Here is a 26,229-nt window from a genome sequence, read left to right as displayed (position 1 = left end):
AACTTGCCCAAGATCATGCTGTTGATAAATGGTGGAGCTGAAATTTGAACTTGGGTTTGTCCAATGTCAGAGCACTGGGCTGCATCGCCATGGTGATCCTACAGTTTCTACTCCGCCCACCCTGGGACTGTTGTGAATGGCAGCTAAGTCTCAGGGTTTGCTATGACCTGCAGGATGGAGAGTGGGGCTGAGAACTGACCCCATGACTCTAGGGCATCTTTCCCTCATTCCCAGTCTGAGAACATTGTACCCATTTAAAATTTTCTTTCTTTTTTTTTTTTTTTTTTGAGACAGAGTCTCGCTTAATTGCCCAGGCTAGAGTGAGTGCCCTGGCATCAGCCTCGCTCACAGCAACCTCCAACTCCTGGGCTCCAGCAATCCTCCTGCCTCAGCCTCCCGAGTAGCTGGGACTACAGACATTCGCCACCATGCCCGGCTAATTTTTTCTATATATATCAGATGGCCAATTAATTTCTTTCTATTTATAGTAGAGACAGGGTCTCGCTCTTGCTCAGGGTGGTTTTGAACTCCTGACCTCGAGCGATCCGCCCACCTCGGCCTCCCAGAGTGCTAGGATTATAGGCGTGAGCCACCGCGCCCAGCCTAAAATTTTCTGAATTATCTCTGTAAGCATTTGTGAGGAGCTCATTTAAGGTATGAGTTGTGTCCTACAACTCGAACTGGATGTCTAGACTTCCTTTATAGACCATGGGTCAGCCAGCTTTTCTGTAAAAGCCCAGATAGCAAATACTTTAGGCTTTGCTGGTATAGTATGGTTTTTGAAAAATGCTGTCTTGACACAGTTTTGAGGCCCTGGCCTCTTCTTAAGCTGTCGGTCAAATCTACACTATCGGCCAGGCTCGGTGGCTCAAGCCTGTAATCCTAGCACTCTGGGTGGCTGAGGCGGGTGGATCGCTCAAGGTCAGGAGTTCGAAACCAGCCTGAGCAAGAGGGAGACCCCGTATCTACTATCAATAGTAAGAAATTAATTGGCCAACTAAAAATATACAGAAAAAATTAGCCAGGCATGGTGGCGCATGCCTGTAGTCCCAGCTACTTGAGAGGGTGAGGCGGTAGGATCCCTTGAGCCCAGGAGTTGGAGGTTGCTGTGAGCTAGGCTGATACCATGGCACTCTAGCCCGGGCAACAGAGTAAGACTCTATCTCAAAAAAAAAACAAAAAAAAAAACTACACTATCTACTCATGCTAATTGCCCTAGAGTCAGATATCTGACAGTCAGGGATAGCCCCTATGCTTCAGCCCAGAGCCTGCTGAAATGGTTCAAATTGACCAATCCTAAACCTGCTTGTCCTGGCCTAGCCCTTTTCCCCACCGAGGGAACCACACAAAAGCACTTGCCCACAGTTCATCTTCTGTCTCTCCCCGTCCCTCCTGACAGGCTGTGACCCTGCAAGGTACTGCCTCGTTCTCCCCAGGGAACTGTGAGTACAAGGATGAGACTGTAAGACTCCACTCTTCTCAGTTTCTCTCCTGATCTGCACATGGCCTCACCATCCCTCCTCTTCCCTCACCACTCCTGTGGTTAAACAACCGGCCATATGGTTTTGGTCACAGCTACTCAACTCTGTCATTGTAGTGCCCCAAACCGCCATAAACAATGTTTGACTGTGTTCTAGAGGACACCAGCATATTTTGCCCTGAAATATACTTCCTTAGCATATTTTGAGATGGTTATTCAGAGAAACTGCAGACAAGAATAGCCCTGAAAAGCTGTCTTTTGTGGGAGAGATTTGCATCTGTAGAGAAAAAAGTCTACATTAGTGGAATAAACATCTAGGCTTTCTTGGAGACCTGGCACGCCCCTGCCCCCCAGTCCAGACCTAGGAAAGATGAACTCACAGGAAAAAGAGACTGAAGGGCTGACACCTTTAAAGTTCTGATGAGAAACTTTAAACCACAGAGGTGATGGTCTATTCTTTCTCAGAGCTACTACCTGTGTGGCTTTGTTTGCATGACAAGACCACCTTCATTTGACATGTTGTCCTCCCTCCACTTTCCCATAAACTGTGAAGCCACCTCCTTCCAACCCCCAGAAGCCCCAAGCCCCATATTCTGGCTGTAGCCTCAGGATGGTATGAAAAACTGCACTTGTGTGGCTCTTATTTGGGCTCTCATATTTCGTGTGACTCCTGTGCACACACGTGTGCATGTAATAAATCTGTTATGCTTTTTTTGTGTCAACCCGTCTTGTTACAAGGGTGTTAACCATGACCCTTTATGATGAGGAGGAAAGGGATTACTTCCTTTCTGCCTCTACAATTCTAACAGAAGTTTATTCATAAAAATAGGCTCTCAGCTAGATTTGGCCCATGGGCTATAGTTTATTGACCCCTTGCCGTAGAATCTTATAGATTTGGATTTTCCTGATCCATGGGTAATAGTGAAGAAGGTTTGACACATATATTAGTTAATTAGTAGATCTTTTCAAGCTGTCACTTGGTTGACACTGAAGGACCCTTACGTCAATGGAAAAGAAGACAAACTCTGTAAAATAATTTAAGGAGGTTTATTCTGAGGCAAATTTGAGGACCATGACCCAGAGCCATGCCCAAGAAGCCTTGAGCAAGTGGACTCGCCGTGATCGGGTTACAGTTTGGTTTTTATACATGTTCAGGGAGACAGGGGTTACAGGTAGAACAGTAAATCAAGATATGGAAGGCATACATTAGTTTGGCCCCAAAAGGGCGGGACATCTCGAAGCAGGGGCTTGCAAGTCAGAGGTGGATTTAAGGATTCTTCAGTTGACAATTGGCTGAAAGAATTAGGTTTTGTTCAAAAGACCAGGAATCAGCTGAAAGGAATGTTTAAGGGTCTTCTGTCTTTCATGTGATGCTCTACTGGAATCAAGTTGGGAAGTAAACCACATCATAAAAACCTGTTTACTGAATTTTCATTGTTGGCAGTCGTGACTCACCAGGCCCCCTTAGAAATGATTTTTTTTTTTTGAGACAGAGTCTCACTCTGTTGCCCTGGCTAGAGTGCCATGGCCATCAGCCTAGTTCACAGAAGCCTCAAACTCCTGAGCTCAAGCAATCCTTCTGCTCCAGCCTCCTGAGTAGCTGGGACTACAGGCAGGCACCACCATGCCCGGCTCATTTTTTTTTCTATATATTTTTAGTTGGCCAATTAATTTCTTTCTATTTTCAGTAGAGATGGGGTCTCGCTCTTGCTCAGGCTGGTCTTGAACTCCTGACCTTGAGCGATCCACCTGCCTCGGCCTCCCAGAGTCCTAGGGTTATAGGCGTTAGCCACCGTGTCCGGCCTAGAAAGGAATTTTGGGGGGGGGGCAAAGAAAAAGATCAGAGTTCAATCCTCACTTACAAAAGCTTTAGAGGATGAGACTGGAACTGAAAGAAGAGACAGGACCGGAACTGGAATAGGAGACGTGACCAGAACAAAAAGAGAAGATGGGACCGGAAGTGGAGACACACCAGAACCAGAATAGGAGACGTGACTGGAACAAGAAGGGGAGACGTGACCGGAACTGAAAGAGGAGATGGGACTGGAACTGGAATAGGAGACATGACTGGAACCGGAATAGGAGACGTGACCAGAACAAGAAGGGGAGATGAGACCAAAAGTGAGAGAGGAGACTGGATGAGGAAGAGGAGGGGAGACTGGCACTGAAAGAGGAGACGAGACCAGATGAGGAAGAGAGGCTAAGTTCTTAATATGCAGTAACTCATTCAGACCTCATGAACCATCCTATAAGATAGGTATCGTTCTCTACCTTGTTAACAGATGAGGAAACTAAGGCTTACAGAAGTTATGTAATCTGCCCAAAGTTGACACCTTAACTCATGAAACTGAGAATCAAAACCAGGCCTGCCTCCAGAGTCTCTGCTCTTAGCCATTATGCAAGTCAGATACCTTCTTTTCTGCCTATATGGTTGTTCCCACAGCTTCCTCCAAAGGTGTCCTCAGGCTGGCCCTGGGGCTGGGCCACAGCTGCTGTCCTGGTGATCTCCAACCCCAGATTTTATTTTTACTGTGGATGTGGGGAGGGGCACAATCTTGGGATGGAGGGCAGAAATTGGGCTTCTTGTGCTGTTCCGTCTCTGGACACAAGAGGGTGCACTCTCAGCAGGCATCCCTTGCGCTAGGCCTCACTTGTCCCGTCGGTAACACAGGAAGAATAATCCTACTCCTGGTGCCTGCCAAAATTACTCTTTTTTGGAGATCATATATGGAAGAAATCTGCATAAAGTATTAGCACTTATTAGACTATGTATAGATCTAGCCCCCAGCTGAAGTTCCAGACTTAATTCCCAAAAGTTCTCAGCAAACTTGGAAAACCTCCAAAGTATCCTTACCTCCCTGCCTTTGTTCATGCCTTTATAATCCCACCTATCCAAAAGGCCTAGTTCATAAGCTTCTACCTAGAAGGTGTTTGGGGACAGCTGTCCTTGAAGTGATTCATTTTTCCTACCTAATCTTTGGCTATAAGCATTTAAGAGAAGCATCACTCCTAGCCTTACCATATAATTACTGATGTATAGGACATCTCCTCCTTGGAGGACATGTGTTGGTTTTTGCTTCCCTAATATCTTTTCCCTCTTTTAGTGACAGCAACTTGATTTTCCTCTGGTGAACAACCTTCCCTCACTTTTAATCCATAGGATTTGGGTAGGGTCAACCCCACTCCCAAATCCAGAGGTAGGCATGTGATGTAAGCCTATTCAGAGTTACTACAATGGGTTCAGTGAAGGGCAGGTGACTCAGTTAAAAGCTTTGAGAATTACTCCTAGGACTTTTGCTAGAACTTGGCATAAGAAGCTCTATTTTTTGCTACAATTGGATGTAAACATGGAGCTGTCAGGGGCTTTCACATGGGAAAAAATTATTCCTGAGGATGAAGCCACCCAAGAGCAGGTTATAGAAAGAGACCTAATCTGGAGGATAGCATTGTTGGAAACCCTTGGATCTTAGATTCAGCTACTGTTGAAACTATTAATAGGAGTAACCTGCCTAGGACAGATAAATTCTGTCCCCTGCCCAGAAAAAAAAAAACAAACCAAAGCTTTAGAGGCACTTTGTCACACTCAGTGAACTGTTTCAGCCCCGGAGCTTGTCTGTGTTGCCTTCCATAGTCATAGTATTTTACTTCATGCGATTTTAGAATGACAGTAATGAAAATGGAACCACTGTATGGAAGGCCGACTGCACGCCAGCTACAATGCCAAATGCATTAGAGCCATCATCACTATCAGTTCTCCTAAGGGCAGCTGTAGCTCCTCATTTTGCAGATGACAAGACTGAGTCTTAAAGAAGACCAGGGTAGCCCGTCTAGTCAGCGGTGGTGGCAGTAGACCGATCTGGGTAGTCTGAATTAACAGATCGTGTTCCTAACCCAGTTATGCAATCACAGCTCTCCTCTCCTTTAAAGCTTGTTAAAGCCATCCTTGAAACATGTCTATTGGCGTCAATTGCAATTATTTACTACATTATGTCTTTTGTTAAATAACTTAATTTCAGGTATTCCCCACATGCTTCTTCTGGTCGTCGGAGGTTGTGCACAGTGACAGGATCGATTCTTGCACTCATTTTAGTTTCATAATGGAATATATCCAGTTGTGTTGGAATTGTTAATTTTCCCTCGGGGAGAATCAAGTGCCCCAGGTACTGATTGATAAATCAATAAATCTTTAGCGAGTCTGCTAAATCAGCTGTCACACATAGGTCAACCTCTTCTCCAGCATCCAAGATGTTACCCAGGACAAGCATGTGCCTTTCCATAATTTTCTCCCTTAAAATCGTAATATGCCAAGGTATTTAAACAAATCCCTAAGATTGCAAGCTTTTATTCCTCCTTTATTTTCCTTTAAAAAAAAAAAAAAAAAAAAAAAAACAACAGCAAGAGGGATCCTGGCTTTTCCAGCTAGGTTAGGGAAAGGACTCAGTTGTTTGCATATTTGCATTACAACCCCTAACCTCTCCCGAGGACAAATGGCTGTCTGACTATTAGGCCCAAGGCAGGCGCTGGCGCTGTGGATTAGCCTCTGAAAGCTGACTAGTTTTCTGCAGGATCCCAGCGTGTGTGAAGAATGTGTTTGTAGCTGGGAGGCAAACAGAACATCCAAAGCCAAGCAAGAATTTTGAAAAATAGTTGTCTTATGTATAAATTTATTTTGCTCTTAGTGTTTTATTCTTGCCTGTTTCATTATTTCTATTTTTTTTTTTTTTTTAATAGCTTAGTTTGGTTTGATGTTCTTAGGATAGTCTCTCAAGTTTTGGTCACTTGTTGTTGAAGGCTGCATGCAGTTGATTTTTAAATGTCCTTTTTTTTTTTTTATTGATTAAACACCAAGCCATTGATGAGTAGCTCAGATATTTTCCCCTCACCCTGATAGAGAGGGCCTGGTGATTTCTACGCAGGTGTCTGTCTGTGTGGACGTCCCTCTTCACAAATCAGGTTGGAAGCTTTGGGAGAGACTGGGAGGTGACAGCTTAGGTTTGTAGCGCTCATAATAGGAACAGCAAGGCTTTGGGCTGTGGATTTATTTCCCTAACAATTTAAGTTATCATCAGGCCTACTTTTGGGGCAAAACAAATGCATTCTCTTAACTGGCTGTTTATGCTTTTAGCGAAGAAACATATATTGTAGAAGCGGGAATTATATTTGGGTAGAAAAACCAAACAAATTTGGTGAATTTGGCACAATTGATGTAAAAGGGTCACCAGTAGTAATTTATTGAGAGTTTCTCTTTTGCAAAGCACTGTTGTGGGGAAGGCAAGGCATGAACCAAAGTGAAGTAAAATCTTGTGCCTGCTCTCACGAGCTCAAGATACAAGATGGGATAAAGAGAATGCCAGAGGATTTACCCACCAGTGAAAGAATACTGCTAGAGAATTGTGGACGAGGTAGCATTGGAGATGGAGCCTTAAAGGACTGACGACATTCCAACAATGTAGCTGTATTTGTCATCGCTGTAAAAGCACAGGCGTTGGGGTGGGAAGAGTGTGTGTGTTTCAAACTCCTGACCTTGAGCAATCCGCCCGCCTCGGCCTCCCAGAGTGCTAGGATTACAGGCGTGAGCCACCGTGCCCGGCCTAGAGTGTGTGTGTTTCTATATGCCTTTCTGTTTATCTGTCTCTGTCTCTTTGGGGAATAATCAGCTATTCACTTCATCTGGCACAAGTCTATGGGAGCAATGGGAAGTGATTTTCTAAAAATAATTTAAATTTAAGACTCATAATTCACCAGGTCTTTAGGAAAATAGCAATGTATATTTTCCTTTTACATGCAGAAAAATTAGCTCCTTGTTTGTAAGGACGGTGATTAAATTTATTATAAAGTTAATGTCAGATCCATGGTCAGCTATTTTGCAAATTGAAATGTGACTGGCACATAATGAGCTCTATGTTGTAATTCTTAAAAATGGTTACGATAATGCCGCCCTCAAGGTCAGTGTCTTGGTATATAGTTAAATTCCATTACGTAGACTGTGATGCAATCTATGCAACAACCCTGGACATACACAACATAAAATGTAAGTACAGTCAGGAACCACAGAAGGTTTTGGTTAATGATGGGCCCCGTATACCAGCATGCATTTACCAGAACTTATCCCTGTCATTAAGGGACACATAACTATATCTCTGTTAAGAACTGAAACAAAAGCAACAATACTTATCCTTACTATATATAATAATATCTGACATATTCTTTCTTTTTTTTTTTGAGACAGAGTCTCACTGTGTTGCCCAGGCTAGAGTGAGTGCCGTGGCGTCAGTCTAGCTCACAGCGACCTCCAACTCCTGGGCTCAAGCAATCCTCCTGCCTCAGCCTCCCGAGTAGCTGGGACTACAGGCATGCGCCACCATGCCTGGCTAATTTTTTCTATATATATTTTTAGTTGGCCAATTAATTTCTTTCTATTTATAGTAGAGACGGGGTCTTGCTCTTGCTCGGGCTGGTTTCGAACTCCTGACCTCGAGCAATCCGTCCGCCTCAGCCTCCCAGAGTGCTAGGATTACAGGCGTGAGCCACCGCGTCCAGCCTGACATATTATTTCTTAATCTGTTCTGTTTTACTAAAAAAATGCTATTTGAGGCCCTTTATATGGATTCTATGATCTATTCATAATGTTACTAACTGCAGTGTAAAAATTACTGTATTAGATCACAAAGTTGAAATGGGAGGTTTGCAGTGTAAGTATGGATGGATTTAAAATAATGGCGCTAGTGGGGTGATTAACAAACAAACCCTGAATTGCAATGTTTAGGTGATTTCCATGAGGGAATTCCTCCTACCATGGCCTATTTTAAGCTACCAATGGTTGAACTCACAAAATTCTTGATATTTAACAATGTGCTCTGACAAGTTGGGATGAGCTGGCTCCAGCTCACCAATGGGCTCATAGCTTGAGCTCTGACATCAGAAAGTTTTCTCTATTCCACTTCCACTTACAGGCAAAAAAAAAAAAGAAAGTTTTCTCTAAAAATCTGAGGAATGTCCATAGGACATACAGTGATAACTGTACAATAAGTAATACAGCTTAAAGATCTGAAAAGAGAGTGGACATGGACTAGATTAGCATAAGTAAAACTCAGTTGTCAGGTTGACCTGAATCCTTCAGAATTCGGCATTCACTGTGTTCACACACAGCTGTCTGCTAATATGACAGTTTCCCACGAGGATCTTTTCTTGTTTTATTTTAGAAATTGAGGCATAGTAATTTGTTAGCAAAGACAAAGTAATCTTTGATTACAGATAATTCAGCCGCTTTTGTTTTAATTAAGAAAAAGTCACATTAAGTCAAACTTTTGTCATGGGATATATTTGTTTTATTAAAATTAGTTTTGCCTGTTTCAAAATTAATTTGAACTATGTATTTTAAGTACCTACACTGGACATATTGGAATCTGGATATGCATGTCTGTTTTTAGAAAGTAAAACAAATATATCATAGACAATGCCAAAAAATTAATGTCACCTGTTTCTCTTAAATTTCATTAATTTGGGTATCAGAAAATTTAAAATTACACGTGAGTTCCTAGTGTATTTCTGCTGGATAGCAGTGGTCTAAAGCAGTGGTCTCCAGCCTTTTTGGCACCAGGGACTGGTTTCATGGAAGGCGGTTTTTCCAGGGATGGGGGTTGGGGGGAGTATGGCCAGTGGTGGGGAGCGGCTGTAAATACAGATGAAGCTTCCCCCTCTTGCCCGCTGCTCACCTCCTGCTGCGTGGCCTGATTCCTAACAGGCCTCAGACCAGCACTGGTCCGTGGCCTGGCAGTTGGGCACTGCAGGTGAAGGGTGTATTTTAGATACGAGTAAAGTGATTCCAGATAAATCTGGAAGAAATGAAGAAAAAAGAAGATAATAAATATGTGGGTAAACCCAGGCAAATGTGACTGTATAAAACAATAATAAAGGCTTTGGGATTAAAAAACAAGATAAAAGTGTATGGCAACATAGACTATAAGTCTAGGGTAGGGGGTCATTAAATTTAAAGAGATCCAACATCCTGTGTTGTTCTGGAGGGCAACAATTCATTTGCTAGCATTGTTGTGTATTTGTTAACAATTGCATAAGTTAATTATACATGTTAAAATTTCTAGGGTTGGCCGGGCACGGTGGCTCACGCCTGTAATCCTAGCACTCTGGGAGGCCGAGGCAGGCGAATCGTTCGAGGTCAGGAGTTCAAAACCAGCCTGAGCAAGAGCGAGACCCCATCTCTACTATAAATAGAAACAAATTAATTGGCCAACTAATATATATATAGAAAAAATTAGCCAGGCATGGTGGTGCATGCCTGTAGTCCCAGCTACTCGGGAGGCTGAGGCAGGAGGATGGCTTGAGCCCAGGAGTCTGAGGTTGCTGTGAGCTAGGCTGATGCCACGGCACTCACTCTAGCCTGGGCAACACAGTGAGACTCTGTCTCAAAAAAAAAAAAAAAAAAAAAAAAATTTCTAGGGTTACTTCTAAAAGAGTATTGAGTATATATTTGCCTAACTATTATAGTAGAGGAAAACAGTGGAACAAGAAATAGAAAACGGATCCTAAAGAAAGGCAAGAAAGGGGAGAAGCAGCATCGACAGGATAGGCAGTGGGAATATATCTATACATTTATAAAATTGCAATAAGTGTAAATAGAGTAAATGTTCCAAATGAAAGCCAAAAATTGTCCAACTGGGTTTTAAAAATCCTTCAAAAAATTAGCCGTTTACAAGGGGCGTATCTAAAGCCTAAGTATATAAAAGGGTTGAAAACGAAATGATGACAAAAGATATATAAAGCAAACATTCACTAAAAGAAAGATTAATGGCATACAAAATAGATTTATAAGACAAAAAAAAATCCCTAGAAATATGACAGATCATCATGTAAATGATATTATGGTATCCTGTCTCAACTTTTTTTCCAGTTGACATTGTTTTCTTCGAGGCTTATCTAATTGATATGTAACTGAGTTTTATTTGGGCATTTGGCATTCCCATTCCCTGTTGGATGCTGGCCAACCATGCTCCCCCCCAACCCCCCTGGATTTATGAATGTCAAAATGTCTGCATTGACGTGCAGGTGCCAATGGATGTGAAATCCAGTTTGTCACTCACATAGTCAGCATCAAAAACATTCCCTGAAGGACTCAGTTTTGGTCTGGAGAGAAAGAGTCAGGGTGGCGGGTGGTGCCTCTGGCTTTTACTGTGGTTAGCAAGTGTGGTGGGGAGGGTTCTATGCAGAGGTGTGCGTGGCTTGAACTTCCCTCCCCACCATGAGAGAGTGAGTGCCTGGGCTTTCTTACAGGGCTCACCCGGATGTGGGAAGAAGGGAAAGAGAGAGTGGTGGGGCTTGGAAGCTGTCAGTGGTCAAGCATCAAAAATCATCAGACTCTAGCACCCTACATACACATAGATCTAAGTCCCCCACCCCTAGGCCACTGACCAGTAATTGGCCCATGGCCTGTTAGGGACTGGGCCACGCAGCAGGAGGTGAGTGGTGAGCAAGTGAGTGAAGCTTCGTTTTTATTTACACAGCCGCTCCCCATCCCTGGCATCACCGTGTAAGCTCCGCCTCCCGTCACATGGGGGTGGGCGTTACATTATCACAGGAGCGTGAACCCTACTGTAAACTGCTCGTGGGAGGGATCTAGGTTGTGGCTCCTTAGGAGAATCTAATGCCTGATGATCTGAAGTGGAGCTGAGGCGGTGATGCTGGCGCTGGGGAGCGGCTGCAAATGCAGATTGTCGTTAGCAGAGAGGTTTGACTGCACACTAAATGTGATGTGCTTGAATCACCCTGAAACCATCTCCCCCGACCTCCAGCCCCCATCCATGGAAAAATTATCTTGTATGAAACCGGTCCCTGGTGCCAAAAAAGTTGGGGACTGCTGATCTAATTTATTTATTTTGACTAGTGTATAGCATTCTGTCATGTGAAAAAAAACCCTAATTTATTTTTCAATTTCTCTACTGAGAAACAATTCAGTGTTTTATACTTTTTCACTATTAGAAAGAGTTCTACAGAGAACATCTCTGTACAGAATCTTTGCAAGAGTTTTTCTTGGAGAGGTACCAGAATGAAGAATCGCTGGTTCGGAAGATGTCCTAATCTTCAGGTTTATTAGACATTATCAAGTCATTCTCCAGTGTAATCATTTTTTGTTTTGTTTTGTTTTGTTTTGAGACAGAGTCTCACTCCATTGCCTGGGCTAGAGTGCCGTGGCGTCAGCCTAGCTCACAGCAACCTCAAACTCCTGGGCTCAAGTGATCCTCTTGCCTCAGTCTCCCGAGTAGCTGGGACTACAAGCATGTGCCACCATGCCCGGCTAATTTTTTCTATTTTTAGTAGAGACAGGGATCTTGCTCTTGCTCAGGCTGGTCTCGAACTCCTGAGCTCAAGCAATCCTCCTGCCTCCTTGGCCTCCCAGAGTGCTGGGATTACAGGCGTGAGCCACCGCACCTGGCCTCCAGTATAATCTTAGCGATTCGTGCTCCCACGTCTCCCACTGTTGGGGGTTGCTGTTTGTTCTGAGGGGGGTGGGAGGCCAGTGGAGGGGCTTAAGTGAGAGAATGATGTGATCGGATTATAAAAAGGTGACTCTGGCTGCTATGTGGTGAGTAGGAGTGGAAGGAGGGGACCATCACGAGGTCACAGTAGTCCAGGTGAGAGATGGTAGTGTCAGGTGGGGGGTGACATTGGTGCAGATGGTGATAATGGTGGGGTTCAGAATGTACTTTGAAGACAGAGGTCACAGAACTCATTGATGAATTGGAGACGGGCTGTGACAGAAGACTCCTAATTTTAAGTCTTACCAGCAAATTGAGGAAGACTGGGCAACAAGTGGATTTGGGGGATCGACAGTTGCTTTGGCCATATTGAGTCTGAAATGCCTGTTAGACACACAGTGGAAATGCAGAGTCCGGGCCTTGCTGCGCTTGTGTTGAGCTCAGGGGACGGGTAGGGCTGGAGAGAGACACTTAGGGTCCTCCGAGTAGAGGTATGCAAGACCACAGGCCTGGATAAGATTACCTAGGTATGCTAGAGATGAGAAGAGGTCTTCGGACTGAGCCCTGACAATCACCAGCGGTTTAGGAGGGGAAGAGGGTCTAGCAAGGGATACAGAGAGGTAGAGAAGTAGAGGCCCGAGATGATGCACATAAAACCAGGAGAGTGTGGGGTGAGCCAGCAGCCTCATGAAGACAGTATTTTAAGAAGAAGGGAACAGTCACTGTGTCAAATAGCTGATAGATGGAGATGAGCTCTGAGAATAGACCAAAATCATTTGAACCTTTGGTTACTTTTTATCTTTGGTTTCCCTTATTTTGACACCTTAATTGCACTCTTCCGCATTTGTTAATATTCTTGAGGGGTGTGAAATGGAAACCCATCCTGCAGCTCCCATCCCATTCTAAGTATATCATTAGACCTAGAATGAAAAAGATTAAAGAATTAAAAAGTGCTGGAGGCCGTGTATCTGTTGGTAGCCATTTAACCTACCCCATAGTGGCATCCTGGTGTCAAGCATCTGTGTAGACTTTAAAAAAAAGCCCATCTGAATGCTCCAGAGGGCTTTTTATATCATGAGTTAGAACTGCCTAGAAGATCTGATTGGCCCAATTCTACAAAGAAGGTTCCAATAGGTTTTAAAGCCTTCTGTCTCATTTCTGTGTGCATTTGTTATTAGCTCAATAAATAATAAATAGAGGAATTACCCAGTCACTAATTTGCTTTTTTTTCAAGTGGAATTCATGTTTTAATAAATTGCCATTTTGTATTATTGAACATGTGCTATAATCTATAATATGCCTGTAACTCAAACATAAAACTATTTTTATTATAGTATTTGTTTCTTTACCCATACATATGTTCTTCAGCTATAGTTTCTGCCAGGATATTTGTTCATTTATTGCTTCTCTTGTCCCATTCTTGCGATGTCTTCTAGTAAAGTGTTTGCTTTTCTTCCTGAATTATTGCATTTGAAAAAATTAATATTTATTTATTTTCTCTGATCACAAGAGTAATAAATGATGCCCTTTTAAGATTCCTAAATTTGCTTGCTTTTTTTTTTTTGAAGGAGTAATGTTCTTTTTTCTACTGTCACGTTTTTGGTTAGTGTTGCCTTTTTAATAGCTACCTCTGTTTTCAGGAAATGTCGAGTCGAGCCATAGGAAATTGCTGATATATGTGATCATTTTTGACTACAGAAGTGGTGATTTCAAATGGTTCCGTCTCTTTTGTTTGCTTTAGTAATAATTCTAACACTTATTTAGTCCTTGAATGAAATTTCTGGCTTTCAGTTGTCACAGATTAATGTAATGAGAGCTTGGATAGTTTGCTGAAACCTGATCTCACGTGCTCTCTTTTCTCAAAGAATTGCTTTGTTGGCTTACGCACCTGCTCCTTTAACTTTTCAGAATGAGAGGCTGTTCTAAAATCGCTAAAACCCACAGAGAAATTGCAGTGAGGATTTACTTTTGAGAAAGATTCGTATTGGATGTAAACATCCGAGGGGCACTAGCTTATAGCCTGGCAGAATCTTTGCAGGTTGCTGTCCACTGTATTTAATAAACTGTCCACTGTATTAAAACTGTCACCTGTATAGTTGTTTCCAGGCACACTCGGCGAACAAGCTAAGGGATATATGTGGTGTCATATGCTACACATCTACATCTACATCTGTCTGTCATCCATCCATCCACCCATCCATCCATCCATCCCACATCCGTCCATCCATCTGTTTTTCTAATTTAGTTTAATCTAAGCTAATCAATCATCTAGCTAGCTAGCGAGCTACGAGTCACACTGATACCTCCAATTCCAACCCACTGCCGCAGAGTTCACTTTAGTTTGCTCCTTTTCCATGTTTGTATCCCTTTTCTCTGACAGTGAGACCCAGTTCCTAAGATTTTTAATATATTTACTTATTTGTTCAACACCCCTGGATGTGACAAATCTCCCCCCTTTACTGTCACCTTCGTCCCTCGCACAGATGTCCTCCTCCCTCTGCCTGAAACTTACCCATCATGTCAGGATGCCCCCCACCCATGTGGATGCCCTTCTCCCCCCATTAGGCATCTACTGCCTGTGCTTAGGCCTGCCGGTCACAGGCCTACCCTGCTTGGCCTCTGACTCCTTGCCCTCGGATATTCCTCCCCTTGCTTGGGCTTTGGCACCCCAAGCTGGACCGTCTTTCTCATCCCACCAGGCTCTGACTTCCTGGATCAGGCTGCCCAGGTGTGGACACTCATTTCACACCCTTGAGCTCCCACACTGGATGCCAGGGTGCCGCTGCCTTTATGTAGGTGCCTTTCTCTCCCTGCAGGCTCTGCTAGGCTGCTCTTCTCTGCAAACTCCTTCCTGGCCCACGAGCTACTGCTGCATTGCGGCTGATCCTGCCTTCACCCACACCTCCGGTGCAGGCGGCTACCTCTCTCCCCTACCGGAGGGCTGAGCTAGGACTGAACTAGTCAGGAAGGGGTGGGGGAAGAGGAAGAAGGAAGAGTTTATCTGATGTCTTGTGTGCTCATAAGAGTTAATCTGTGAATTTATACTGGAACATTATTCAGGATATAATCTTTTTTTTTTTTTTTTTTGAGACAGAGTCTCGCTTTGTTGCCCAGGCTAGAGTGAGTGCCATGGCATCAGCCTAGCTCACAGCAACCTCAAACTCCTGGGCTCAAGTGATCCTCCTGCCTCAGCCTCCCAAGTAGCTGGGACTACAGGCATGCACCACCATGCCCAGCTAATTTTTTCTATATATATTAGTTGGCCAATTAATTTCTTTCTATTTATAGTAGAGATGGGGTCTCACTCTTGCTCAGGCTGGTTTCGAACTCCTGACCTTGAGCAATCCTCCCGCCTCAGCCTCCCAGAGTGCTAGGATTACAGGCATGAGGAATATAATCTTTGGTGGACATTTTCTTTCCTTGAGCATCTTAAATTTGCTACTCCTATGTCTTCTCACTTTGAGGGTTGCTGTTGAAAAGTTTGATGCCAAGCTGATTTTTCTTTTCCTTAAAAAGTTACTTTGGCTTTTCACAAGATGGCAAAGTAGGAAGCTCTTGCCCCTTCCAAAGCCGAAGCCAAAGCAAAGGCTTTGAAGGCCAAGAAGGCAGTGCTAAAAGGCGTCCACAGCCACACACAAAAAAGAAGATCCGTACATCACCCACCTTCCAGAGGCCAAAGACACTGCAGCTCCAGAGGCAGCCCAGATATCCTCGGAAGAGCGCCCCCAGGAGAAACAAGCTTGGCCACTATGCCATCATCAGGTTCCCCTTGACCACTGAGTCTGCCAGGAAGAAGATTGAAGACAACAACACACTTGTGTTCATTGTGGATGTCAAAGCCAATAAGCACCAGATCAGACAGGCTGTGAAGAAGCTCATTGACATTGACATCAAGGTCAACACCCTGATCAGGCCTGATCAGGAGAGAAGAAGGCATATGTTCGACTGGCTCCTGATTATGATGCTTTGGACATTGCTAACAAAATTGGGATTATTGAAACCGAGTCCAGCTGGCTAATTCTAAATATATATGTCTTCTCACCTTAAAAAAAAAAAGTTACTTTGTCTTTTTGCCTGAATGCCCAAAGGATTTTTTTTTTTTTTTTTTTTGAGACAGAGTCTCACTTTGTTGCCCAGGCTAGAGTGAGTGCCGTGGCGTCAGCCTAGCTCACAGCAACCTCAAACTCCTGGGCTCAAGCGATCCTTCTGCCTCAGCCTCCCGAGTAGCTGGGACTACAGGCATGTGCCACCATGCCCGGCTAATTTTTTCTGTATATATTAGTTGGCCAATTAATTTCTTTCTATTTATAGTAGAGACAGGGTCTCGCTCTTGCTCAGGTTGGTTTTGAACTCCTGAACTCAAACGATCCGCCCGCCTCGGCCTCCCAGAGAGCTAGGATTACAAGCGTGAGCCACCGCGCCCAGCGCCCAAAGGATTTTTTTCTTTAAAAGTTCCATCATTTTACTAAGATACGTCTGACTGTTGACCAATCTGAGTTGATTTTCGATGGCATGTGATGTGCTCTGTAAATACGGAGGTTCAAGTCTTCTTTTAATTCAGGGAAGATTTTTGAATTACAGTTATTTTTTTAAAGTATTTTTTAGTTTCTTTTTTTCCCCCCTATGCATATGTTGGCTCTTTTTTTGTTTACTCTTTAATATTTTATTTACTCTTTAATATTTTTGTTTACTCTTTATTTTTTTTTGTTTTTTTTGTTTTTTTTTATAATAAAAGTATGTTTTGCTGAATGTTTACTCTTTAATATCACATTTCTCTTAATGCTTTTTATCCCTTTTTTCGTTTCTGTTTTATCTCCCCCCACCTCTGTTTTCTTCCATTTCCTTCAACTGTTTCCAAGCTCTGAAAACCCTTTTCATCTCTTCCTATTGTCCACCCATCTCATTTCTGAACTCGTCTAGTTCTGGTTTATGCGATTCCTTCATAGTTTCCACCATTTTCTTTCTTTTTTTTTTTTTTTGGTCTCGCTCTTGCTCAGGCTAGTTTCGATCTCCTGACCTCGATCAATCTGCCCGCCTCGGCCTCCCAGAGTGCTAGGATTACAGGCGTGAGCCACCGGCGCCTGGCCTACCATTTTATTACTTTGCTGTAACTTCTTTTGAAATATGAGTTTATTATTTGCATACACTCTGTAGTCACGTTTTTTTCTAGTGAATATTTATCTTCTGAATATATGTTCTTTGGATCATTTCCCCCCTTTTTATATTTTTGAATGGAGATTGACCATAATCTTCTTCTGTTGCTGAAGCTGCATGTTTAGAAGGAAGGGGATGGAAGTGGGTTAGTATATCTTGCTTTCTTTCCTGATTTTGTCACCAAGTTTTAGAAAATATAGTCATTGTGCAGCCATCCTCAGTGCTTTCTGACATCTGCTTCCACTGGTTGCCTCACCCACTAGCGTCTGGACATTGTGCTATTTTTCTCCCAGGTGCCATGCCCTGGTCAACTTGGGCTGTTTATCCATGTGGGCTCCACCCTTCCGTAAGGGAGCCTCACTGGGTACTCCTGGCTGTCCCGATGGCCAGCTGCCTTCCTGCAGTGGCCTTGCTCACCAGGGAAGCCCGTGCTGACTGCTGTGTGGAGATCCTCCTTTTGCAGCTGACAGTCTCTCAGTCCCCAGCACTTAGGGACCCTGTTTCCCCAGCGACTGGCCTGCCGTCATTCCCTCGTGGTCTTTCTGCCATCTGTGGTTTGGTCCCACCCTTGTATTGTAAAGTTGTTGGAGATTCTTCATGACCTATTTTGGTTGATAGCATTATGTGTGGGGTTTGTCTTTTGCGTTTTGGTTTGTCTTTTGGGTTTTGTCTTCCAAGTTCACTCAGGTGGTTGGCAGAGCTCATTTCCTTGTGGTTGTAGGGCTGAGGGCCCTGGCTTCTTGGTGGGAGCCTCCAGGCCTTAGAGCCTCCTTGAGCTTCCTGCTAGATGGTAACCTTCCTAGCTGCTTATTTCTTAGAGCCAGCTAGGGAGAGGCTTGGAGTGAGTTTGACAGCAAAATGGAGTCTTGTAGTGTGTGACGTCATCTTGGGACTGACGTCCCATCACCCTTGCTGTATACTGTTGGTTGGAAACAAGTCACAGGCCTGCCTGCACTCCAGGGGAGGGGATAATTCAAGGGTGTGACTACCAGGTGGTAGGATCACTGGGAGTCACCTTAGAGCGTGTCCACCACACCGCTCTTAGGAATGTCACTATGAAGGGCAAGGGAGAAATGGGGCAGTAACTAGAGGTCAAATGCAATGTCAAAACCTTTTTTTGTTTGTTTGTTTCATGTAGGAAAAATATATGCTGATGGGAATGACCCAATACAGAGGAAATGGTTGATAAAAATCCTGTTTTCTGAGGTAGCCATTATAGTCTTTTTAATATTAAATGCAACTAAAATTCTTGTTTTGTCTCCCATATATCACAAAATATGTCATTTTATGGGCCCAACTTTCCCCAAATGTAAAATGTAGATGTTGGTCTAACTCAGTAGTCTTTAGAATGGGGAATGTTTAAGAAAAGATGATCATTTGGGGTATAGGAGAAAAATCTCAGAGCTTAAATTTGTATTTGGTTTATGCTACCTTGTTATGTATGTTTTATAATGTACATAATATATCAGTACAAAATTATAAATAATTTATAAATAAAAATACATGCATTTGGAAAGTGTGGTAACAAGTTTTTAACGGATAAGTTACCAAATCAAAAAAAGTTTGCAAAGTGCCTTTTTAATATCGTAAGTCTGTGTTTGGGGAAAATGTTTTATTCTATTTGGTTTTTTCACAGAGTGATTCTTGGAAGTAATCGTTTAAAACTAGTTTTCTGCTCAGGGGTCCACATTTATGAAAAGATATCACCGGATCATGGCAGGCCACCTGTGACTTCGGGATTTTTAAACTTTTCCTCTTATAACTTTTAAAGCTCAAAAATTATCCTTGCAAAAAACTTACTTTTGCGAATGCAAAATATATAGTAATGTTTTTATTTCAAAGCTTACTAGTTTTCCCTAGATGTAATAGTCCTATTTAGTAATAATAAATGTGACATATAACTCAGGTTAATTGGCATGAGTTTATGTTTCATACTGATAGACCACTTTTTCTTGCATATTCAATCACCTTCTTGGCTTATAGCTGAGCATACTTAGAAAATAATTCAGGCCCAATAAACTATGAATTGGCAATTCATAATTGCAAGGCTGTGGAAACAGCCCAAGTGCCCATCAATCCAAGAATGGATTAATGAAATGTGGTATATGTATACCATGGAGTACTATTCAGCTCTAAGAAACAATGGTGATATAGCACATCTTTTATTTTCCTGGTTAGAGCTGGAACCCATACTATTAAGTGAAGTTTCCCAAGAATGGAAAAACAAGCACCACATATACTCACCAGCAAATTGGTATTAACTGAGCAGCACCTAAGTGGACACATAGGTACTACAGTAATAGGGTATTGGGCAGGTGGGAGAGGGAAGGGGGGCGGGTATATACATATATAATGAATGAGATGTGCACCATCTGGGGGATGGTCACACTTGGGCATTTATTGAAACCTTAAAATCTATACCCCCGTAATATGCCGAAATAAAAAAAACAAAACTATGAATTGGAACAATCTTCATGAGGAGAGTTTGGTACATTCTTTTTTTTTTTTTTTTTTTTTTTTGAGACAGAGTCTCGCTTTGTTGCCCAGGCTAGAGTGAGTGCCATGGCGTCAGCCTAGCTCACAGCAACCTCAAACTCCTGGCTCAAGCAATCCTCCTGCCTCAGCCTCCCAAGTAGCTGGGACTACAGGCATGCGCCACCATGCCCGGCTAATTTTTTGTATATATATTAGTTGGCCAATTAATTTATTTCTATTTATAGTAGAGTCGGGGTCTCGCTCTTGCTCAGGCTGGTTTCGAACTCCTGACCTCGAGCAATCCGCCCGCCTCGGCCTCCCAGAGAGCTAGGATTACAGGCGTGAGCCACCGCGCCCGGCCGGTACATTCTTTTAAAAAAAAATAATATTCATCCTTACTGAAAGGATTCCCGGTAAGATTGGTATTTATGGTTTAACCATGATGACACTTTATTTGCAATTCTAAGATACGCGCAGGCTTCATTCAGAACATCCTACAGTGGATATGGTCACTGAGGCACACGTGGAGATGCCCTGTCGATTGTATGGCAATGTATTAGTCCAAGACGGTGACACAAATGTTCACTCTCTTGAAAATAAGCATGTTTCTCAATCCTCAGCTTTTGAGTGGTTTTGTCGACAGAAAGACCTAGCGCAGCGCCCCCTGCTGGTGAGTGGCAGCTGGGCATTTGCACGTTGACGGACAGAGTGGGTCCCTTTGGTGACACCGAGCGAGCCGGGGGTGATGTTGGGCCTGCCAGGTTATTTCAGATCAGGTCGTTAAAGGAACAGAAGGTCGACGTGATATAAAACGAGCAGCTCCCCGTTTTCTCTACATTTTTTAGACATGCGATGATTTGCTATAGCTCACTTTGGCTGATAAAATATGAACACTTCACAAAATATTTGTATTTCAGCCTCTGCCTTCATTCATTTAACGAGCCATTTTTTGCCCTAATTCTCAGGACCTGTATTGTCGTTCTGTTGGAAAACCTAACTTGAGCCTCGGCAGGGAAGATTTTTTTTTTCAAATAAATTGGGGTGCTCCTGGCTTTTCCCCTGGCAGTGTAGGAATAGGCAGACTTTTCCCCCAAAAGGCTTAGGAATAGGCAGACCGAAGTTGAAGCTGGGCCTAGAAATAGGAACAGCGTGTGAAAAGCTGTCTAAGGGCCAGTTAGAGCCCAGCCCCTCACCTGCAGCTGCGCTCCTGGGGTGCGGCCCATTCTGCGCCAGCAGAGGGCAGCGGGTTTGCGATGCAGAATGGTGAAGACTGAGAGTCTCGTTCACCCAGGACCTGCACACCTGGTTCACCGTCTATGTGCACACTGAGTCTTGCATCCACCTGGAGGGCTTCAGTGTGGACGTGGACAACCCACACCCAGCACGGTGGCCCTGCGGCTCCCTCCACCTTTTCCCTTCCCTGCGGTAGCCACCGCGCCCTGGCCTGGTCATCGCTGGGACCTGGTGACTTACTGGGACGTTGCATTCCGAGGGAGCCCTCACTTCCCCTGGTTAAGCTGCCTCCGCCATGGTTGTTCCCTGACTGGGACCTCCAGGCCACTGGCTGCTCTGCTATGTCCTGGTCCTTCAGTCCCCTCCTTTCCCTCCCATACACTCACCACGACATTTCTTGGAAATAGAAGGGGCTGGTGTTTGACTTTCTGCCTCTTCTCTGTTGTATCTTCCTCCCTCTGGCCTTAATGTGGCCAAGTCTTAATGATGGAGGGGACAGACGAGGGAGGGAGGGAGAGGGAGGAAGAGGTAGAGGAGGGACTGAATCAGGAGGAGTCCCAAGTATCTGATTTACTGGTTTGTTTGTTGTTTCTTGAGGCAGAGTCTCACTCTGTTGCACGGGCTAGAGTGCCGTGGCGTCAGCCTAGCTCACAACAACCTCAAACTCCTGGGCTCAAGCCATCCTTCTGCCTCAGCCTCCCGAGTAGCTGGGACTACAGGCATGCACCACCATGCCCTGCTGATTTTTAATTGGCCAATTAATTTGTTTCTATTTTTTAGTAGAGACGGGGTCTCGCTCTTGCTCAGGCTGGTTTCAAACTCCTAACCTTGAGCAATCCTCCTGCCTCATCCTCCCAGAGTGCTAGGATTACAGGTGTAAGCCACTATGCCCAGCCTAATTTACTGTTTATAAGAACACCCCATTCTGGCTGGCACCGTGGCACATGCCTGTAGTCTCAGCAATGAACCCAAGAGTTTGAGACCAGCCTGGGCAAGATAGCAAACCTTGTCTCTAAAGAACACCCCTCCAAAACCAAAAGGATAGCCTGCCCTTTTCTCCTTTGTTTTCGTAGATCCCTGTGAGATACTCCTTCACCTGCACCCTGGCTGCCCCAGCCCTGCTCCCCGCTCTGGTCCAGCCTCACCCTCTCTGCTGGTGACTCCCCCAGCTTTTGCTTGAGCCCTGCATTTCCCACTACATTCCTGTGTATACACACGCACACACACACGCGCGCGCGCGCACACACACACACACACACACACACACACACTTACATGTTTCCGGAAGCAAAGCAATACTTCTTTTTTTTTTCTTTTTTTTAAAAAAAATACATCATGACATTCCTAAAGCAATCCTTATTTGGATGTTCTCTGATATCTTCCATTGTGCTCTCTTGTATTCTATTTACTCCATTCAATTTTTTAAAACGCTGGCCAATACGTTGATATTGCAAACCACTAGTGGATCCTGACTCACAATTTGAAAAATACTGTTGCAGATCACCCCTTCTTTTTCTTGTACATCCCATTCTTTCTTTATTTTTTTATTTTAGCGTATTATGGGGGTACAAGTGTTAAGGTTACGTATATTGCCCATGCCCCCCTCCCCCCTCGAGTCAGAGCCTCAAGCGTGACCATCCCACAAACATTGCACATCTCACTCATTATGTTTGTATACACCCATCCCCTCCTCCCCCCTCCCACCTGCCCGACACCCGAAAAATGTTACTCCTATATGTCCACTGAGGTGTTGATCCGTTAATACCAATTTGCTGGTGAGTACATGTGGTCATCCCATTCTTTTTTTCTTTAAGCTGGATCTTTCTCTTACCAGGTTTAAGCAGGTCAGGTCTATCTGGATTTTCAAGGAGACCCCTCCAGCCAAACCCCACCCCCTCATTCTGGAAAGACCTTCTACACACATTGTTCCAGGTCCTCTGAGCGCCCTCTCCTTTTTCTTCTCCTAATCCCATCTGGCTTCTAGGCCAGCACTGCACTAGAACAGCTCTTGTTGTGGTCACAAATGACACCCTTGTCCTTAATCCTGGCGGTTGGTGTTCAGGCCTCTCCTTCCTGGTTCTTTCTGCAGCATTCAGGTCAGGTGTGCTGTCTCCCTTGGTACCACCATCACTCCCCCCTGTCCCCTGCTTGCATTTTTGTCTTACCTCTGACCCTTGACAGATTCCTGCTGCCTCAAGGCCTTGTCCTGACCTTTCCCTTCTCTCCAGATGGTCTCCCACACCCACTCCTCTGCACCCCCTACCCAGGTCTCCTGAATATTCCGACAATCCCGGGTCTGATTCCTGTCCCTGCGCAGGTGCGCCCTGCTGTCTGTGCCAAACACCCACGGGTCTGCGGCCTTCCTCTCTCCACGCCACTGGCCCCCAGTGTTTTCCTTTATGTTGCTCTCTGTGATCTGTGCATCCCAAATGTTTTCCTTTGCTAGGAGAGAGTCAGGACATAAACAGTCTTCTTTAGGCACACGCCTCCCCCTTTTTTTTTTTTATTATCTTTGCTCTTTTGGTAACATCGAGCTTTTCTTGAACATGTTTCCTGTTCTTTTATTGCGTGCTTGGTGCCATTTTCCCAAACCTCATTCTAATTGTCCCTGGAGGGCGGCCTTCATTACTGCGGTTGATGAGCACTAAGAAGGGAATGTTGCCGTGTGGTCTCCTTGTTTCTGTGCCGCTCTCAAAGTGAGCACTGTTCGCGGTGCAGCTGCTTAGGGCCACGGGCTGTTGCTTAACTGCATCACTCTTCTCGGGGGACTTCTGTGTTTATTCCTCGCTCTTTCTCGACAGTCTTCTTTCTGATCCGGGAGGTCCAACGCACTAAGGTTCTTGGAAGTCTAGATAATATTAGGTCTTGCATGAAGTAATTTTATTATTTCAAGTATAGAAAGCCTACTTAAATCCTGTAAACGAAAGCGAACAGAAAGCTGTAAAAGGATTTTATTTATGTTCATTAAATATCAGTTTCCCTTGCTCTAAAATACATTCTAGGCCCGGCGCGGTGGCTCACGCCTGTAATCCTAGCTCTCTGGGAGGCCAAGGCGGGAGGCCATTGCTCAAGGTCAGGAGTTTGAAACCAGCCTGAGCAAGAGCGAGATCCCATCTCTACTATAAATAGAAGGAAATTAATTGGCCAACTAATATATATAGAAAAAACTAGACGGGCATGGTGGCGCATGACTGTAGTCCCAGCTACTTGGGAGGCTGAGGCAGGAGGATCGCTTGAGCCCAGGAGTTGGAGGTTGCTGTGAGCTAGGCTGACGCAACGGCACTCACTCTAGCCTGGGCAACAAAGTAAGACTCTGTCTCAAACAATAAAATAAAATAAAATGCATTCTACTGTTCAGTTAATTTTCATGAATCTCAAAATGGAAAAGCTCTTGGAGATAATCTGGTAGGATTCCTTCCTTGGAGAAGCTGAGTCCTAGGGTGGTTAAGTGCCTTGCGCTCGGACACAGGGCTCGTTCCTGGCAGAGTTATGACTAAGGCCTGTGTCTTCTCATGTGGGGCTTTTTCTACCGTGTCTCTGATCTGTATGTTCCTCATGTCTTTTCCCCATTTCTATAAATATCTAAGCATGCACAGATACCCACATTCTCCTTTAATCACCATTTTGGGAGATGGGGAATTGTCTTGCTTAGTGACATTTTTGATAAGATGACTTTGGCTTTAATACATTTAAATTTGGTTATTTTTTTTTTATCCCTGTAAAACCTATTTTTTAACTGAATTTTAAAGTTATTTCACATTTATGGACCATGTATGTTTTATTTAACATGCGCTTAGCAGTAGCATACAGACGACCTCTGAATGTTTTTGTGTTTATTGTTATGAATGAATGAGAGACTTGGGTTATTGAAATTCCGAATCCCTGGAGAGTCTCAGTCCTGTACCTATTTGTGTAGATTAGAGTGTGCTCTAGGATCTTTTGGAATATGGGCAATAGTTACATTTTAGTCTGTAATGCCAGTTTTTTTCAGGTTATCTTCCTTGTAACCTTTTTTGAGAATGCAATTAACTTGGGCATCTTGAACTTCTTTTACATTTTAGATAAATGTTTTTTAGTATTTTACACCCATAGTGCCACTCAGTTGGCTTTGTTAGCTATTCTTTTGGAGGGTTGATCTTCTAGAGCAGTGGTCTAGAAACTTTTTTTCTGCAAAGGGCCAAAAATAATAAATATTTCAGACTTTGTGGCCATAGGACCCCTCACCTAGCTCTGCCGTTGTGGGAAAGCCAAAATGTCAAAAGTGTCAAAAAGTGTCAAAAAGCCAAAATTTCATTAAATTTATTTTAATGATCAAATTGGTTTTTATTAGCGACTCATGAACATGAATTCATCAACCCATCTAAAAATAGAAAGCTGCTACGTCAGACATGGCAGAACAGTTGGTTTTTGTAAGGTAGCGTGAGCAGAAGCAAGGAAGCCATATCATACAAGAAAGAGACTGGCTAACATCAGACTGCTTCAGGTGACTTTCCTCATTAGGGTTAAAGTGGAGGAGACTTATCGCACCTGCTCAGGCTGACTGGGCCCTTTCTGACTGGTTGCTGTGAATCTCCAGTTTCTAGGAAAAACTGGTGTATTTGGAGAATATTTTGCTTCCTTAAAGTTTCAGTTTGATTACATGGCACTTAGGATGAGTGACCCCATTGTGGTGTGGTCTGTTGGGGATCCGGTGCAGGAGGTCAGTCTACAACAATGCCCTGCAGTATAGTCTATTTAACACAGTCCCAAAAGCTGTAAATGAATGGGCATGGCCGTCCAAGAAAAGCTACATTCACACACAAAAAAGAAAAGCAACCTGAGGGCCATACTTTGCTGATCCCTGGTCTAAACTGTTGTTAGATATTTTTTTTTTCAAGAGCTAGCGGCAGTCTCTGCACTTTTCCCCTCAAAAGGCATCCACCAAGCCTAGAATGGGAATAGTAATAGCAGTGGTGTTCCCACTTCTGTGCCTCTTTTGAATTGGTCTCCCAGCTGGAGATGCTGTCTCCTCTGTTTTCCATCTGCCTCAATGTTATCTAGAAAGCTCTCCCACTCAGCTCGGTCCTTTCTCCCCTCCTGAACTCTGCTGGCATGCTCATTTGTGGGCTTGTATTATTCGTGCGTTCCTGTGTTCAGGCCTTTCCCCCCAGCTCTGGGGGGGGGCGCAGAGAGGACAGAGCACCGTGCTCCACATGTAGTGAGTGCTCAGGAGCCACTGGGAGCACCCAACAACAGCTCAGCACCTCCACTCACCTGGGAGGAACCATCCTTTGTAGGAGGCTGTAGGACAGGCACTTGATCAAATTAGCAAGAACCATAGTTATTTCTTTATGTCTCAAATTTCTCAGGAAGGAGTTGTGGAAATGGGAAGTTTAGGGAGGAACCAAGACAGCAACA

General features: G+C 44.0%; 1 pseudogene; it reads left to right on the top strand.

The window, feature by feature from the left end:
- Positions 1 to 15,506: 15,506 nt before the first annotated feature.
- Positions 15,507 to 16,017, top strand: LOC105877027 (large ribosomal subunit protein uL23 pseudogene; annotated as a pseudogene).
- Positions 16,018 to 26,229: the final 10,212 nt, after the last annotated feature.

The sequence above is a fragment of the Microcebus murinus genome, chromosome 16 (genome assembly GCF_040939455.1).
Source record: "Microcebus murinus isolate Inina chromosome 16, M.murinus_Inina_mat1.0, whole genome shotgun sequence".
Classification (NCBI taxonomy): domain Eukaryota; kingdom Metazoa; phylum Chordata; class Mammalia; order Primates; family Cheirogaleidae; genus Microcebus; species Microcebus murinus.
This window is presented reverse-complemented; position numbering and strand designations above follow the sequence as displayed.